The sequence below is a fragment of the Pelodiscus sinensis genome, chromosome 1 (genome assembly GCF_052426305.1).
Source record: "Pelodiscus sinensis isolate ZL-2025 chromosome 1, ASM5242630v1, whole genome shotgun sequence".
Classification (NCBI taxonomy): domain Eukaryota; kingdom Metazoa; phylum Chordata; order Testudines; family Trionychidae; genus Pelodiscus; species Pelodiscus sinensis.
In genome coordinates, this window is record NC_143052.1 from 340,750,692 (window position 1) to 340,766,063 (window position 15,372).

Sequence of the window (15,372 nt, forward strand, 5' to 3'; positions counted from 1 at the left end):
TGTAATAGAGACAACCACCCCCAAAGCACCCTCATGACCAGGGCTGCTGCTAGCAGGCCTTGTCTCCATTTTCTCCTACTTCAGGGCTTCATTCCTCAGCAGGGGGACTGATTTATTCAGTCCTCGGGGCCCCACCCCAGTCCAATGTCTCTCTCCTGATCATCCAAAATACCACAAAGTCTTTCAAAACACAACACAAACTCACACCGGCCTCTTCCCCATTCGCTGGGCACAGGCTCTCCTCCCTGGCATCTGCTTTTCTCCCTCCTGGCTGTAGTCTGACCGTCTCCCCAGGCCTCTCCCTGTCTCTGCAGCTTCCCCACTGGACTCTCCTGATTCCTGTCAGGTGGGGCTTGTTCTGTGACACCCCCGTCTCTCAGTGTGGGGAGTAATGCCGGTGGTGGTAGAAACGGCCTCTCAGAGTCTGTTCTAGGGATGCGAATGGGTAACAGGGAGCAGCCCGTGCGGACAGGGAGTTGTCAGCTTCATGTGGGCCCGGAAATGGCAGCCTGGAGCGGGAGGGAGGCAACAGTTTCTGGTCCTGTGTGAGGCTACTGACTCCCAGCCGTGTGGGCTGGGAGCCGGCAGCCCCGCGCAGGCCCTGCCTGTGACATGGCGGCTGCGGTGGATGGGGGAGGCTTCTCCAGCCCAATGAGCTGGAATGCCCCCCCTCCGTCCACCCTCATTTAATCAGTTAACCAGTTAAACTTAACATTTAACTGGTTAACTAATTAAATGGGATTTTACATCTCTAGTCTGTTCCCTTTCCCCCGCCACTGGCAATGTGGGGAAGCTGCACAGAGGATCAAAGCAGCCATTTGTACCGGTTATTTCTAGCACTTGATAGATAGTGTCCTCCTCAGAGAGGAAGAATGGCCTAAGGGCTCAGGGACTAGCCAGGGACTTACATAAGAACATAAGAACGGCCGTACTGGGTCAGACCAAAGGTCCATCTAGCCCAGTATCCTGTCTACCGACAGTGGCCAGCACCAGGTGCCCCAGAGAGGGTGGACCGAAGACAATGATCAAGCGATTTGTCTCCTGCCATCCCTCTCCAGCCTCTGACAAACAGAGGCCAAGGACACCATTTTATCCCCTGGCTAATAGTCTTTTATGGACCTAACCTCCATGAATTTATCCAGCTTCTCTTTAAACTCTATTATAGTCCTAACCTTCACAGCCTCCTCTGGCAAGGAGTTCCACAGGTTGACAACACGCTGTGTGAAGAAGAACTTTCTTTTATTAGTTTTAAACCTGCTACCCATTAATTTCATTTGGTGTCCTCTAGTTCTTCTATTATGGGAACTAATAAATAACTTTTCTTTATCAGCCCTCTCCACACCACTCATGATTTTATAGACCTCTATCATATCCCCCCTCAGTCTCCTCTTTTCTAAACTGAAAATATAATGTATTAGCATAATGACTTGCAAGGTGAAGGGTCAATTCTCTTCTCTGTCACATGCTTCCTGTGTGGCCTTGGGCATGTCATTTAACCTCTCTGTGCCCCAGTTAAAAATGGGGATAACAGCACTGCTGCCCCTCCCAGGGGGGTGAGAGGATACATACACTAAAGACCGTGAAGTGCTCAGTTACTACAGCAATGTGATCTGTCTAACTACCCCTTATTCCAGTAGGTACATGGGCAACTTGTATCCATTCTCCCTGAAAAGCATCTATTGTGCGGGGGGTGGGGGGGGGCAGTATTTGAAGTCTGAACCACCCAGCTAGGAACATCCCCAAATCAGCAACAATTATAATGATTACTTTGTGCTATCACAGTAGCATCTGGAGGCCAGGACCCTGCTGGGCTAGGCCAGGTACAAACACAGAACAGAAAGACAGCCCCTGCCCCCATGACTTTACATCTATGCTGAAGACGAGTGTCACTAGGTGGGAATAACAAACCGATCGGGTTATAGTGGAATGAGTGGGATGAAAGGCTAGACAGGTGGGGATGGGGGGGTGCTGTGATGGCTCCTTCAGGCTGTTCATGCTTAGCCATTAAAACGTTCCAGCTAAAAGATTCCAATTCACATGCTTAAATGTAGGTACCTACATCCATATCTGTCACCTAAACAAGTAGCTTGATTTTCAAAGGAGCTGCTCACCTGCAATTGAGAGGATGACAGTACAGTGGCTAGGGAGTTAGCCTGGGACACTCTTCTCTGCCACAGACCTCCTGTGTGATCTCAGGCAAGTCACTTAGTCTCTCTGTGCTCCATTTTTCATCAGGATAACAGCGCTGGCCATAACTCTCTGGGATGTTATGCAGATAAATCCATTAAAAGATTATAAGGCCTTCAGATAATGGAGACCATTTAAGTATCTTGGCTAAATAGTCCTTATTAATTCAATGGGTACTGCAGGTGCTTGTCATCTCTGAAAACGAGGCCACTTCTTTAGGTGCCTGATTTTGAAATGTGGACCTTTATCTGCAGCAAAATATTTTCCCTTGCTTATCCTCAGATTCTGCGACTACGACTCCCTAAGTCCATTAAGTATGCTGTCTTTGTACAGTGCCTGTATAACATCCTGATTCACCACGAAGGGCTCTTTTGCACTACTGCAATAATAATCAATAAAAATGTGCTTAGAAAAAAAAATGTCCAGGTCTGCTAACATCCAGGTCTGCTCTGGGAAGTGTTTGTATGGAAGAGGGACCTTTGTGTGCAGTAGATCTGCGTGTCTTCAGTCACATCTGCCCACTACATTATAAAAGTCAGATTTCACTGTATTTTACTCTTCTTCACCCTGCAGAGCCTATCCAAACCAGAGAGCTGGATTGTATTCTTTCTGGCTTACTGATTTCCAGACGGTTACACCCGTGCAAAGCAATGGAAGGCAACAGGGCTGCACAGGTGTCCCCAAAACTTATTTTAGCTCTCAGGATCTATATTGCTGGTGGCCCTGAGGGAAAAGGAAAAAACCTTGCCGGGTCGGCAGTCAGGTGCCTATTCATCATCAACAACAACAATAATCTTGGGCTCAACGTCCGTTGGTGTCCGATGCCTCCCTCACTATTTCCTTCCATCTTTCTCTGTCCAGTGCGGAGGGGCTTAGTTTCTGTAGACTAGCTCCGCACCAATCTACTCTTTCATCTACCCATTCTCAGTGGGGTCTGCCTCTCCTATTCGCACCATCCTTTGCAACTACAGGCAGTCCCCGGGTTACGTACAAGATAGGGACTGTAGGTTTGTTCTTAAGTTGAATCTGTATGTAAGTCGGAACTGGCGTCAGCCGCTGCTGAAACTGATCAGTTTCAACAGCGGCTGAATCTGGACACCAGTTCTGACTTACATACGGATTCAACTTAAGAAATCCAGGGGTCCCCAAGTCAGCTGCTGCTGAAACTGATCAGCGGCTGATTCCAGGAAGCCCGGGGCAGAGCAACTCTGTCTCGGGCTTCCTGTAGTCAGCCCCTGGTCAGTTTCAGCAGCGGCTGAATCAGGACGCCTGGGGCAGAGCAGCTGGGGTGCTGCCGGGTTGGTACAGTAGCGCCGAGGAGCGGCGCTGCGGGACCAACCCGGCAGCGCCCCAGCTGCTCTACCCCAGGCGTAGGCAAGAAAAGCCTGGTCTGCTGGAGGGTGGGGGGGGCACTAGCTGCACCCCCCCCCCCCCAGCAGACCAGGGAGACGCGGAGCACGCCCGCAGTGGGACAGCCCAGGCGTGCCCGGGCTGTCCCGCTGCAGGCGTGCTCCGCGTCTCCCTGGTCTGGTGGGGGGGGCTACCCCCCAGCAGACCAGGGAGATGTGGAGCAGCTTTTCTCGCCCCGGAGGATGCGGGCGGTGGGACTGCAGCGCATCTGGGCGTCCCGCCGCTCCAGTCCTCCGGGGCGAGAAAAGCCCCGTTCGTAACTGCGGATCCGACATAAGTCGGATCCGCGTAACTCGGGGACTGCCTGTAGTTAATGTCTCCCATCCAAAGACTTCACGTGTTTTACAGGCATCCTTACAGGATGATGAATGGTTATTGTTTAGTCCCCACAGATAGGCCCTTCAGAGGACAAAGAATGACACTTACAAGCTTCACTTCAGGCATGTGGTTATGGCAAACAGCAGGGAGTGGAGGGAATGAAAGATGACGGTTGTGGTAACATTGTTACGTGGATACCGAGGCACATTAAGGGGAGTTCGGTTGATTTTTCTTTTCCCTGGAGATATGTTTATAAGAACAAGATTGCTCTCAGCTCCTTGACTTGTGAATTGCGTGTATCATACAAGAGGCATGTGCTGAGGAGCTATTGAACGCTGGTCTGGTGGCTTAGGAGACCAGGGAAGAGAGGTTATTCTGTCAGTGAAAAGCAGCATGCAGAAAGGATTGGAGATGCTTGCAAACATACTGAATTCTGTGTCACAACAACCTTGTGAAGTAGGCCAGTATTATTTCTATTTATTTCTTGCAATAGAGTAAGACCTATTGGCCTCAATGGAGATTGTGGCCCCACTTGGCTAGATGCAGTTCAAACACACATTAGAAAACAGTTCCTCTTTCAGGCTGTGTAGGCAAGACAGACAATGGGTGGAAGAAAGGAAGTATCATTAACTCCTTCATTTCCGATGGTAAACAGAGGCACAAATAAATTAAGTGACTGGGCCAAGGCCATAGGAAGCATGATAATTTTATCTAGATTGGCAATATTTAATCACAGAACCATCCTTCCTCCATTTAATGAGGATACTACTTTTCTGCCACACTGGGATTTCCCACCCATCCACAAGGCCCTTGTGAGTTAGAGGGTTATCCATCTTGTTTTTACACAAGAATAAAACAGCAGTTATGTGCAGTGTCAGGGAAGTAGAAGATCTGGGCTTGGGTCTGGTAGAGGAAAGATTTAAGGAAGGGAGGAAGACATTAAATCCCCAAAAGACACAGAGAGGTCTGGCCTAGCATCCTGATACTTGGAGGACCCACATTCTCAAGTGTGAGTGTCACTACTCAGGTTTCCATGAGAAATGATGGCTCGTTATGGTGGTATTTGTTTTCACTGCAATATCGCCATCCTGAAATCTCATAGTGCACACCACACAGATGAGCATCGTGGACATGAAAACAAGCCAATACAGAGATACAGACAAATGGAGAACCATACTCAGGCTGAGGACCGGATAACGTTACCTGGTTTGGAAATGGCCAGCTACCTTAAACATGGTGGTACATCTTACTTGTGGAGAAGTCTGACCTTTCACTCTCCTTCAAACCACCAAGTGACACCATCTTGAAAGAGGTAGCCACAAACGGAGCAGGTAAGATCTTCAATAGTACACTATTATTAATAATCATATTTATTAGGTTGGCTTGTAAGAGCCAGCCAAGAAGGGAGGCCCACAGCACGAGGCATTGCACAGGCACAATGCAGTACACAATGCCAGCTCTGAATACCATACAAGGGACAACCCTGAATATGCAACACATCTGCAGGTAAGTGGTGTGTCCAATCCCTTCCAAGCTCCACCCTCTGCACAAAGTAAAATCACCTCTTGGACAACTGGAAACAGCATAATCACCATGTTCAACAAACTGAAATGGATACAAGAAGTTGTGAGACAAAGAAGGAATTTCAGAAGGGTAGCTGTGCACCCTGAGCTAACCCCTGCCCACACACAGCCCCTAACTGCAACCTGGTCTGCCCCCTGCCTGCACAAAGACCCTAGCTACACTCTCCTCGCATCCTGAACTATCCCCTGCCTGCACACAGCCCTAGCTACTCCCCATCCCTGCACCCTACAGAGTTTCCTAAACTTTTTTAGGTGAGCCTTCCCCCCCCACCTTTGAGTTAAAATTTTTGGTTTCATCCCCCCCAGTCAAGACAGACTGGGTGACCTGCTGAGGTGAGTCAGAGGGTGAGGATGGTACTCCCGCCCCAGGCCCTGCTGTGCAGAGCTGGCCTGAGCCCCACCAGGCCCTGCTCCCCCCAAAAAGAGAAGTCAAACCATCCCTATGCCAGAGCGCCTCCCCCCAGCCCAGTGGCTGGATCCCAGAGTCTCCAGTCCCCTGGAGCAAAATGCAGGACAATGTAGTACTTTAAAGACTAACAAGATGGTTTATTAGATGATGAGCTCTCGTGGGCCAGACCCACTTCCTCAGATCAAATAGTGGAAGAAAATAGTCACAACCATATATACCAAAGGATACAATTAAAAAAATGAACACATATGAAAAGGACAAATCACATTTCAGAAATGTGATTTGTCCTTTTCATATGTGTTCATTTTTTTTTAACTGTATCCTTTGGTTTATATGGTTGTGACTATTTTCTTCCACTATTTGATCTGAGGAAGTGGGTCTGGCCCACGAAAGCTCATCATCTAATAAACCATCTTGTTAGTCTTTAAAGTGCTACATTGTCCTGCACTTTGCTTCAGCTACCCCAGACTAACACGGCTACATTTCTATCACCAGTCCCCTGGAGTTTCTGTAGCATGCTTTGGGGGAGAGGGGAGACTCAGAAAGAAAAAAGGTCCTAGTAGGCAAATACTTTTACCAAGCTATAAAGTGGAAGGGGCTCAGATACCCCAGTGATAAGCAGAAGTACAAAGCACAACACAAACAGACAGATGGATGCCCCAAGACTGCTACAGCATGTCCAGCAGCCAATAAGACAGGGTGACTCTCCTTGGAAACACACACAATCAATGCTTTACATGGATGTATTCATCTGAGACTCATCAGGAAACCAGCATCAATATTTAAACTGCCTGCAGAACGGCCAGTCCACTTGCCCTGCATTCAATCTCTTTGACATGCCCCTGCAGACAAAGGGACCCAACAAAGCACCCTCCCTTCCCTCCCTTCCCCTGCTTCTGCAGAGCCTGAGCATAACAATGCACTGCAGGGCCATCCGATACGAGCTTGGAGCCCTGAAAGAGGCAGAGTCTCAACAGGAGGGTAATTGCCTTTTGTGAAACCCCTCCAACCGTGACTGCATCTTTGCAACAGCAACCAAATTAATCCAATTACCTAGCACTTCATAATATAGCCAGGCCTCGTCAAACTGGAGAAGTCTGGCAGGCCAACCTGATCTGTGCAAGATGCCCCCCTGGCTGGTAGAGCTAGCTGGTATTTTGGGGCTGTTTTACTGGCTATTTAATTTATTTTAGGGATCTTTACATTCTGCCCAGCTGAGAACCAGGCCCCATTGTGCTAGGCACTGTACAGCCAAAGGGCACTAAAAGGGCCCTAATCTAGCGGAGAAAGGCAAGACAAGAACCAATGGATGGAAGTAAAAGCCAGGTACATGCACATTAGAATTAAGATGCACTTTAACAGTGAGGATGATTATCCATAGGAACAAACCACCCAAGGAAGTGGTGGATTCTCCTTTGCTTGATGTCTGCAGATTGAGACAGGATGCCTAGCTGGGATATGTGTTGCAAACACATTTCATCAGGCTCAGCACAGGAGTGAGAAGGTTAAACAGAGTGGGCTGTAATATACAGGTCAGACTAGCTTGTCTAGTGGGCCATATGGCCTTAAAAATCTATGAACGTGAACTAAAAGACAGATCTTGCTGCAGAGAACTTACAATCTAAATAGATGAGGAATGGGAGAGTGAGAGGCTTATGGTCCCCACTGTAGAGAGAAAAGTGACACACAAAGAGATCTGCTGACTTGCCCAAAGTCAGCCAGAAAGCGTATGCCAGGGCTAGGAGCTGAACTCATATCTTAGCCCCATGTCAGTGTCTTAACCACATCATTCCTCTTTCTGCTGTAATTCAGAAATTGTCATTTGTTATGGATCAGGTCATGCACTCACCTTACCTGCATTTTAACACCACCACCACCTTGCTCGCAGGCCGTGCTTTTCATTTGTAAATCTCCAAACACTTTACAGATGAGGTAAGTAGTATTAGCCCCATTTCTTAGATTGGATCACAGCTGGGGTAAGTGATGCAGCCAAGGCCACACAGGATATCAGTGGCAGAGCAGGGAATAGCATCATTAAAACATAGGGCAGGAAGGGAAATCAAGAAGCTGTCTAGTCCAGTCCCCCTCCATTGAGGCAGGACCATGTATACCTAAACCATCCCTGACAGGTGTTCGCCCAGCCTGTTAAAAACCTTCACTGACAGGGTTCCACAGCCTCCCTTGGAAACCTAGTGCAGGCCTTAGCTACTCATATATTAGAAAGGGTTTTTTTAATAGCTAACCTGAATGCCTTGGGCAGCAGATTACATCCATTGCTTCTTGCCCTACCAACAGTGGACACGGAGAACGACTGATCTTTAGAACCCTCCTCTTTATAACAAGCCCTTCATGTGTGAAGACTGTTATCCGGTCTCCCCTTCTCAACATATCCTGGTTTTTAACCTTTCCTTGTCAGTCAGATTTCCAAGCCTTGTATCAGTTTTGTTACTCTCCATTGGAGTCTCTCCCATTCGTCTGCATCTTTCCTGAATTCTAGCACCCAGGCTAGGACACAATGTTCCTGCTCAGGCTTTCCCAGTGCTGAGCAGAGCAGGACAATTCCTGCCCATATCTTATCTGGGACAGTCCTGTTAATACACCCAGAACGATATTGGTCTTTTCCACAGCTGCATCATAGGTGTCTCCCCTCGACGCCCCAGCCTGTGCCCTGGCCCCTGGACCAGAACGTCTTCAGCCAGCCCATTGCTTCTCCAGCAGTAGATTCGTAGCTAGCTAACTCACTCAATAATGGGCCTGCCTTTGTGACCTCTACGCTGAGTAGCACCAGACTCAGTGTAGCCTCATACGGATTTCTGCCTGGGCACCTGTGTGAGAATCTAGTCCTGTTTCAGCCTGAATGGTTTTCCCCAGCATGAAAATCTGTCCTTAATTCATCAGTGCAACCCCATCCCATCCCCTTCACATGGACACTCTCCTGGGCTTCTCTCTTATTTGAGGGCCTGATCCTTAGCCAGGGTTGCCACCTCTGAGGTGCAAAAACCTAGGACATCCTGAGTCCTCCAAGCTGGACAGCTGGGATGTGTACCGAGCATACACATGGATTTCCCAGACTGCCGCCTCCAGAAAAGGATGCTAGGAAAAGCTGGACAGCTGGCAACCCTATCCACAGCCCACTGAAGTTAACAGAGTCTTGTTCTTGCTTTCTGTGGGCCTTGGATCTGCCCAAGTGAAAAGAATGGATCAGGATTAGTAAGGGGTCACATCTTGCTCAGTGTTTTCTCAGCCAAGTCTCTTAGGGTATGTCTACACTACCACCCTAGTTCGAACTAGGGTGGTAATGTAGGCAATCGGAGTTGCAAATGAAGCCCGGGATTTGAATTTCCTGGGCTTCATTTGCATAAAGCCAAGCGCCGCCATTTTTAAATGTCCGCTAGTGAGGACTCCGTGCCGCGCAGCTACACGCGGCACGGACTAGGTAGTTCGGACTAGGCTTCCTAGTCCGAACTACCTAGTTCGTGCCGCGTGTAGTCGCACGGCACGGACTCCGCACTAGCGGACATTTAAAAATGGCGGCGCCCGGTTTTATGCAAATGAAGCCCGGGAAATCAAATCCCGGGCTTCATTTGCAACTACATTACCACCCTAGTTCGAACTAGGGTGGTAGTGTAGACATACCCTTAGAGACGAGTTTAGCTTGAGCAAGGACTGAACTGATCATGACACAACTCCTCCCTTAACTGAGATGTGACTTGCCAACATTTATAAACCAAACCTAGACCCTCTGACAGAGGGGGCAAAGGGAGTAGGTGCCCCGAGACCTGGCAATTCAAAGGGGCCTGAGCCCTGGTCCCTTTAAATCTCTGCTGGAGTGCTGCACTGTACACTCTGAGCAGCTCTGAGGGCTTGGGGGTTGGGCGCATCATGGTCTGGGTAGCACTGAGGACTGGCTGTGCTGGCCCCGCCCATTTCACTTGAGGCCCCATTTCACTTGAGGCTGTTGACCCTACTTGCTGAACCCAGCCCCATGGACCCACATCGCTGGCCGCTCTCTACCTCAGATTTAGCAACAGAAGCCAATGCTTGCAGCTGTCCATGTAGGACTTGAGAAAAGAAACTCATCGCTGTATCCCAAGCTCCTCTTCTCCTCCCAGGCTCATCTTCAGCTGCTCATCACTCAACAGGCTGTGCTATGTACCCCGCAGGCTGGATTACTGCAGCTCCTTCAGTGTCCTCTTTAGCAGGCCTTGGCAAGCAAGCTGGAGTCGGGGAGGCAATTATGTCCTCACATTACACCTGCCTTGACAGAGCACCTGTCAGCTGCTCCCGATACCATGGCAGGTGGGGCTGCGCTCTGCAGGCTTTGTTTATAGGTTTCTGCGTGCGCCTTTGCTGACTGACACGAAAGGTCTGTCAGCCCCTGCCATCCTCGGGTCAGTCAGGACACAGCCATGGAGGGAGTTTCTGAGACAGACGCTGTCCCTCGCTCCAGCCCCAGAGTAGTGTACCAAGACTGTAAAAGAGCCGCAAAGGGCTGGGGAAGACGTGCCCCATTACAGGCACAACAATGCTGTTGGAAGCAGCGAAGTGCTACCTCCGCCCAGAGCTGGCTGAGGGGGGCATCACAGCCTATATAGGCTCAAGAGTGACTGTTGTAAATTAGAGCTATTAGAGGGTCATTCTAACTTGTTCCAGGAACTATTTTGGGCCCCAGAGTAGCCCAGAATCGGTTGGGCACAAACATGGCATAAAAGCCACCTTTACATCACTGGGGCTTGATCTCCTGGGGACACAGCACAGAGACAGGCCCACTAACATCACGTGCTGGGCTTTGTGATCTGCGGTACATCCTCCCTGACTGTGCCAGTGTTAAGCTTTGCTGCCCAATCCTTGCCTGCCTTGTAGAGCTACTAAGAGCCTGTCTCCTTCCTCGGCGGGGGCCTCGAGTAGGTGCTAATTGCACGGTTCCATCTCTCATACCTTGTGCATGTCCACAAAGAGCTGAAAGAGCAAGGACCATTCGTTCCTGCTTATCTACCTGGGAAGCCCCAAGCACGCTGTGGCTCAGCCACAAACAGATAATTACATATGGCTCTCTCCTGCCACAGTCAAAGGGAATCAGTCCAATTGATGGTAAATGCACAGCAGTTACATCTGACATTTGTCAGTTATGACAAACCAGATGTGTTTATACCTAAGAGAACCAGAAGTCGTTCCCCCTGATTTTTGGCCCCCTTCCCCCATCTTCTACTGGGCTCTGAAACAATTCTGTGCAGCTCCAGGAAAGGCTTTGAAAACCTACAAGCTGACAAGACTTCATTAATCACAAAATAATCCTTTCCATGGTAACCCAAGGATTGTGAAGTCACAAGTTATCAACCATGAGACAGAGACACTGGATGCAAACAGCTGCTTCAGGGAAAACCAGAAGTGATCGATATCTCTTGCCCAGAGCTTTGAGAGGCAAATTAATTAGAAATAATACGATGGGGTGTGTGTGAGTGTTTTACATATGGGCCAGCTTCTGATCCCCTTTTCCCCTGGGGTAAGTCTGAAATAACTGAAGATAGATTCATTTCCTCCAAACTTACCCCTTGTGGAACTGAGAGTAGAAATCTCATCCTGTATATTAAACTAATTCTGTGTTCACTGAATTGTTCCTGGCACAGCACAATTGTTCTAACAGTGACATGAGAAGCTTTAAATGAAAAAGTCAATAACATCCACTGAAAAGCCCAGATTGCCAGCAGTATATCATTGTGGACTCACCGTGACTAATACATACAATTCAGATAAAGCTATTTGGAAATCAGAGGAATTCAGAGATGGCTGATAAATTCTAGTCCTTACCACCTACCTACCTAGGTCCTTGAAGTGGCCCTAGTTACCATAGTACCTAAGCACCTCTTAATCATAAAAGCATTTTATCCTCACCAGATAGGGAAGTATTATTGTGGTTTTGCAAATGGGGAATTGAGGCACATGGTTGGCACACTAAGTGACTTGCCCGAAGTCCCACAGAGAGTCGGTGGCACAGCCAGCAGCAGATCCCAACTCTCGTAAGTCCCAGTCCAGTGCCATAACCATAAAACCATGCTGCATCTTCATCGCCGTCTTTGTGACCAAGAGCACAGACGCTGCTCCAGGGAACACACAGGGGCCCTGACTGCAGAAATGGCGCTACAACTGAAATCCAATACAGCTGGGCATGATAAAGCGAAGCCTGTTTTCAGAGAACAGCCTCACCAAACTGCCAAAGCCTGACTGATCAGCGAGGGCTCTTTTTTGGGGCAAGCCTGGGCCGTGGAGCCACACCCACATGAGCATGGCACCCTGTGGGCTGCCGGAGTGGCCTGGGCCTCTGCCTGCTCCCTCTGTGGAGGGTTTTGGCCATTGGGAGTCAGGAAGTGACAGATCTACTGGCCAGTCCCACTCTAAACTCTCTGTCCACGTGACCTTGCTCCATGGGGAGAGGGGAACACAGTGCTCCTAGGTGGTATCTCCACAGCCTGCCCATCATGCATTACAACCACACTAATTCCAAGGCACTTAGGGCCTGAAATGGCCCCACGGCCAAGACGACAGAGACACAGCGTAACTAGAACTTTTCCTTACCTCAGAGTCCCAGCTAACGGCCTAGGGGGAGGAAGGACTTTCCCTGATGGGCAGATTATTCTACAATTGCCCCAAGTGAAACACCTTTCAGAATATGGTGTGAAAGGGACCCGCAGGCCTGATCCACTCTGGCAATTCCTATGTTCTGCAGAGTGCTGGTGTGGGAAAGTCTGTTCATGGTTAGGACATTTTCTGTGCCATGTCATTATTCGCCAAAGCTGCAGTGTTCATCCTTTGGAGGCTGGTGCTGGCACTTGCCTTGTCACATACACATGGAGCAGGCGGGGCGTGTGGCCCAAAAAGCAACATTCTTCTCCCCACCGGGACTGAATGCAGCCTCCTTGTTGTTATGAAGTGACCCAAGCGAAATTAAGCACATGCATGGAAATGACAGAGCTCTTTAAAGCGTAGCCACAGAGGCAAAGCAGGACAATGAGTCCTAGGCAAAGCAGGACAACGAGTGCTGGACAAATATGGCTCTAAACACTTCTGGGAAGTTTTTGTTTTTAGGCAGAGTTGATTTAAACTAGGGCACCAGAACTGACTCATTTATCAGTTAATTTTTAGTAACTCTCTAGGGCTACGTCTACAGTGCAATGCTATTTCGGGATACCGGAGTATCCCAAAATAGCTATCCCGCATCTTCACAGCAAGCCCGTTATTTCGGGTTCGGTATTCCGACGTCCCTGTAAACCTCATTCCACGAGCAGTAAAGGACATTTTTGGAACAGCAGATTATTTCGAAATTACAAAATAAGCTATTTTGAAATACGACCGAAATAAAATACGCAATTTGCATAGCTCAAATTGCATATCTTATTTCGAGCTAAGGGGCAGTGTAGACGTAGCCTAGATGTGCAGTGTTCTGCAACCAAACCCTTCCACAAATATGCCAACCAACCCCTTAATTTTCCTCAGGTGGTGGGCAGCGCTAATGAGATTATGCACACTGATATGTCTCAAAGAAGAGCAGAGGATTTATTGGCATGATCCTGGCGTAATCTAAATGAGCAAACTCTTGGATATTAATAGCTATAACGAGAGAGCCTGGATCTGCAAGTTGACAGTATTGGCAAATGCACTAACAGCTTTATTGTTAAAAACCTAGGAGAACTTGCATTTTAAGCAGTGTCTTGGCCCTCTAATGTGGGGTTGCATTGTTGTGAGAAAGCTCTGCCCGATTCAAAGCCCCTAATGACGCCAGCAAAACCATGCAGAAAACTCCACTGTGCAAACAACTATTAAACAGTAGCCACTGCCGACTCAGACGGGGCAGGGAAACAAAAAAGCAAGCAAAGCACCCAGTAAGGGTGATGGTGTTTACCGCCCAGAGAATCAGCAGCTCTAAGCGGCTTTCCAGCAAATCCTTCAGAATCAAACAAGCCAGACATCCTGTGCTGTACAGCCCCAGACCAGCCCGGGTTACTGGCTTACCTTAGCAGTACACGGAACCACCGTCTCCTTGAGCCATAGTCCAGGTTCCAGAGAAGCCCCGTCTGCCTGGAGAAGAGATTTATATGTCCCAGGTAAGTGGTTTGGAGCTAACGCCCTGAGTCTTCTCGCCTGCCTGCCGCTTGCTCTCTGCGGCTGCTTTGCTTACAGTACCTGGTACAGTGGAATTGCCTCCCCATTCATACTCACTGATCCTTCTTACTGAGGGGAGGAGCTGAGGAGCGATTACTGAAGTGATGCTTGGGCTAGCACAGACCCAGGGCACAGCCGGAGACCTGGGTTTTAAAAAACCAGGTGAAAGCTACATGCCTGACAGAACCTCTCCATCCCAAGGGCCCGATCCTGCTTTCCTGAAATCCCTGGGATTGTTTCTATTGCAGTTACACCTCAGGATCCAGTCCAGGTCAGGGCACTATTACCAGTAGGGACCTTATGCAATTCCAGGTCACCAGGAGCCTTAAAAGGAGAAGCTAATACAAGGATGTGCAAAGAATGCTGAGGGGAGCCCAGCTCTAGCTACCTGTAATTGTGAAGGATTCATGTGCTCAGCTGGCCCAGGCTGACAGCATTTACAATCTAAAATGCAGGCACCGATCAGACCAGATGCACTGCCAGACCCTGGGGTGGGGCGTGTTGTTGCAGGCTGCGTTCCCCTAATGCAGGGGTGGGGAACCTTTCGAAAGACACTCCCCACATTCCCCTCACACAGCAGAGCCTAGTGGATTTTGTGAGCTCCAGCCCTGCAGTGGGGAGGCTGGAGTGCAAGTGTGGCATGAGTCTTAGGGGCCGGATCCAGGGAAGCCAAGGGCCGCATCTGGACCCCGGGCCTGAGGTTCCCCAACCCTGCCCTAAGCAAAGGGCTGCAAATGGGATTAGCATGACCAGATATCCCAATTTTTAAGGACAGGCCTGATATTTGGGACTTTGTCTTATATAGGTGCCCATTACCCGCCCTCCCCTCCCCCGATGTTTCACATTTGCTGTCTGGTTACCCTAAACGGGATGAAATTTGGCTTGTGTTCCACTATAGGATCTACTGGGCCCTTCTGGCCTTACAAATCGATGAGGTAGTGCCAGCTCTTCACGAATGAGGCCAAGTCACTGGTGATTCAAGTTCCCCCGCCTGAGATTCTAAAGGAACCTGATTGTCAGAAAGTGCTGAGCACTCAGCCCCCTTTGAGATGTCTCTCTGGGCACCGGAGAATGCAGGTTCCCCCACATCACAAGGGCCATTTCGAAAACCTGGGCCTGAACGCATAGCACCTGCGAGGAAGGCACCTTGGGGAGGGTAAACATGACTTTGGTACAGGGTACTAGGTCGCACAGTGTTAACACCGCGGGGCTGATTGGACGTGAGCTACCCTAACATACAGGGACTTGTTGGGACTCTGGCACAGAAAGGGTTACGCTGGCTAGGACATCTGAGGGCATGAGCCATGC

At 49.2% G+C, this 15,372-nt stretch overlaps 1 protein-coding gene across 1 annotated transcript in view; it reads right to left on the reverse strand.

Annotated features, from left to right (window-relative positions):
• MYO7A (myosin VIIA) overlaps positions 1–14,078 on the reverse strand; it is a 184,870-nt gene extending 170,792 nt beyond the window's left edge. Inside the window, exon 1 of the mRNA XM_075919509.2 lies at positions 13,915–14,078. The gene's annotated coding sequence lies outside the window, so the exon portion shown is untranslated. The remainder of the gene's footprint in view (positions 1–13,914) is intronic.
• Between the last annotated feature and the right edge of the window lie 1,294 nt (positions 14,079–15,372).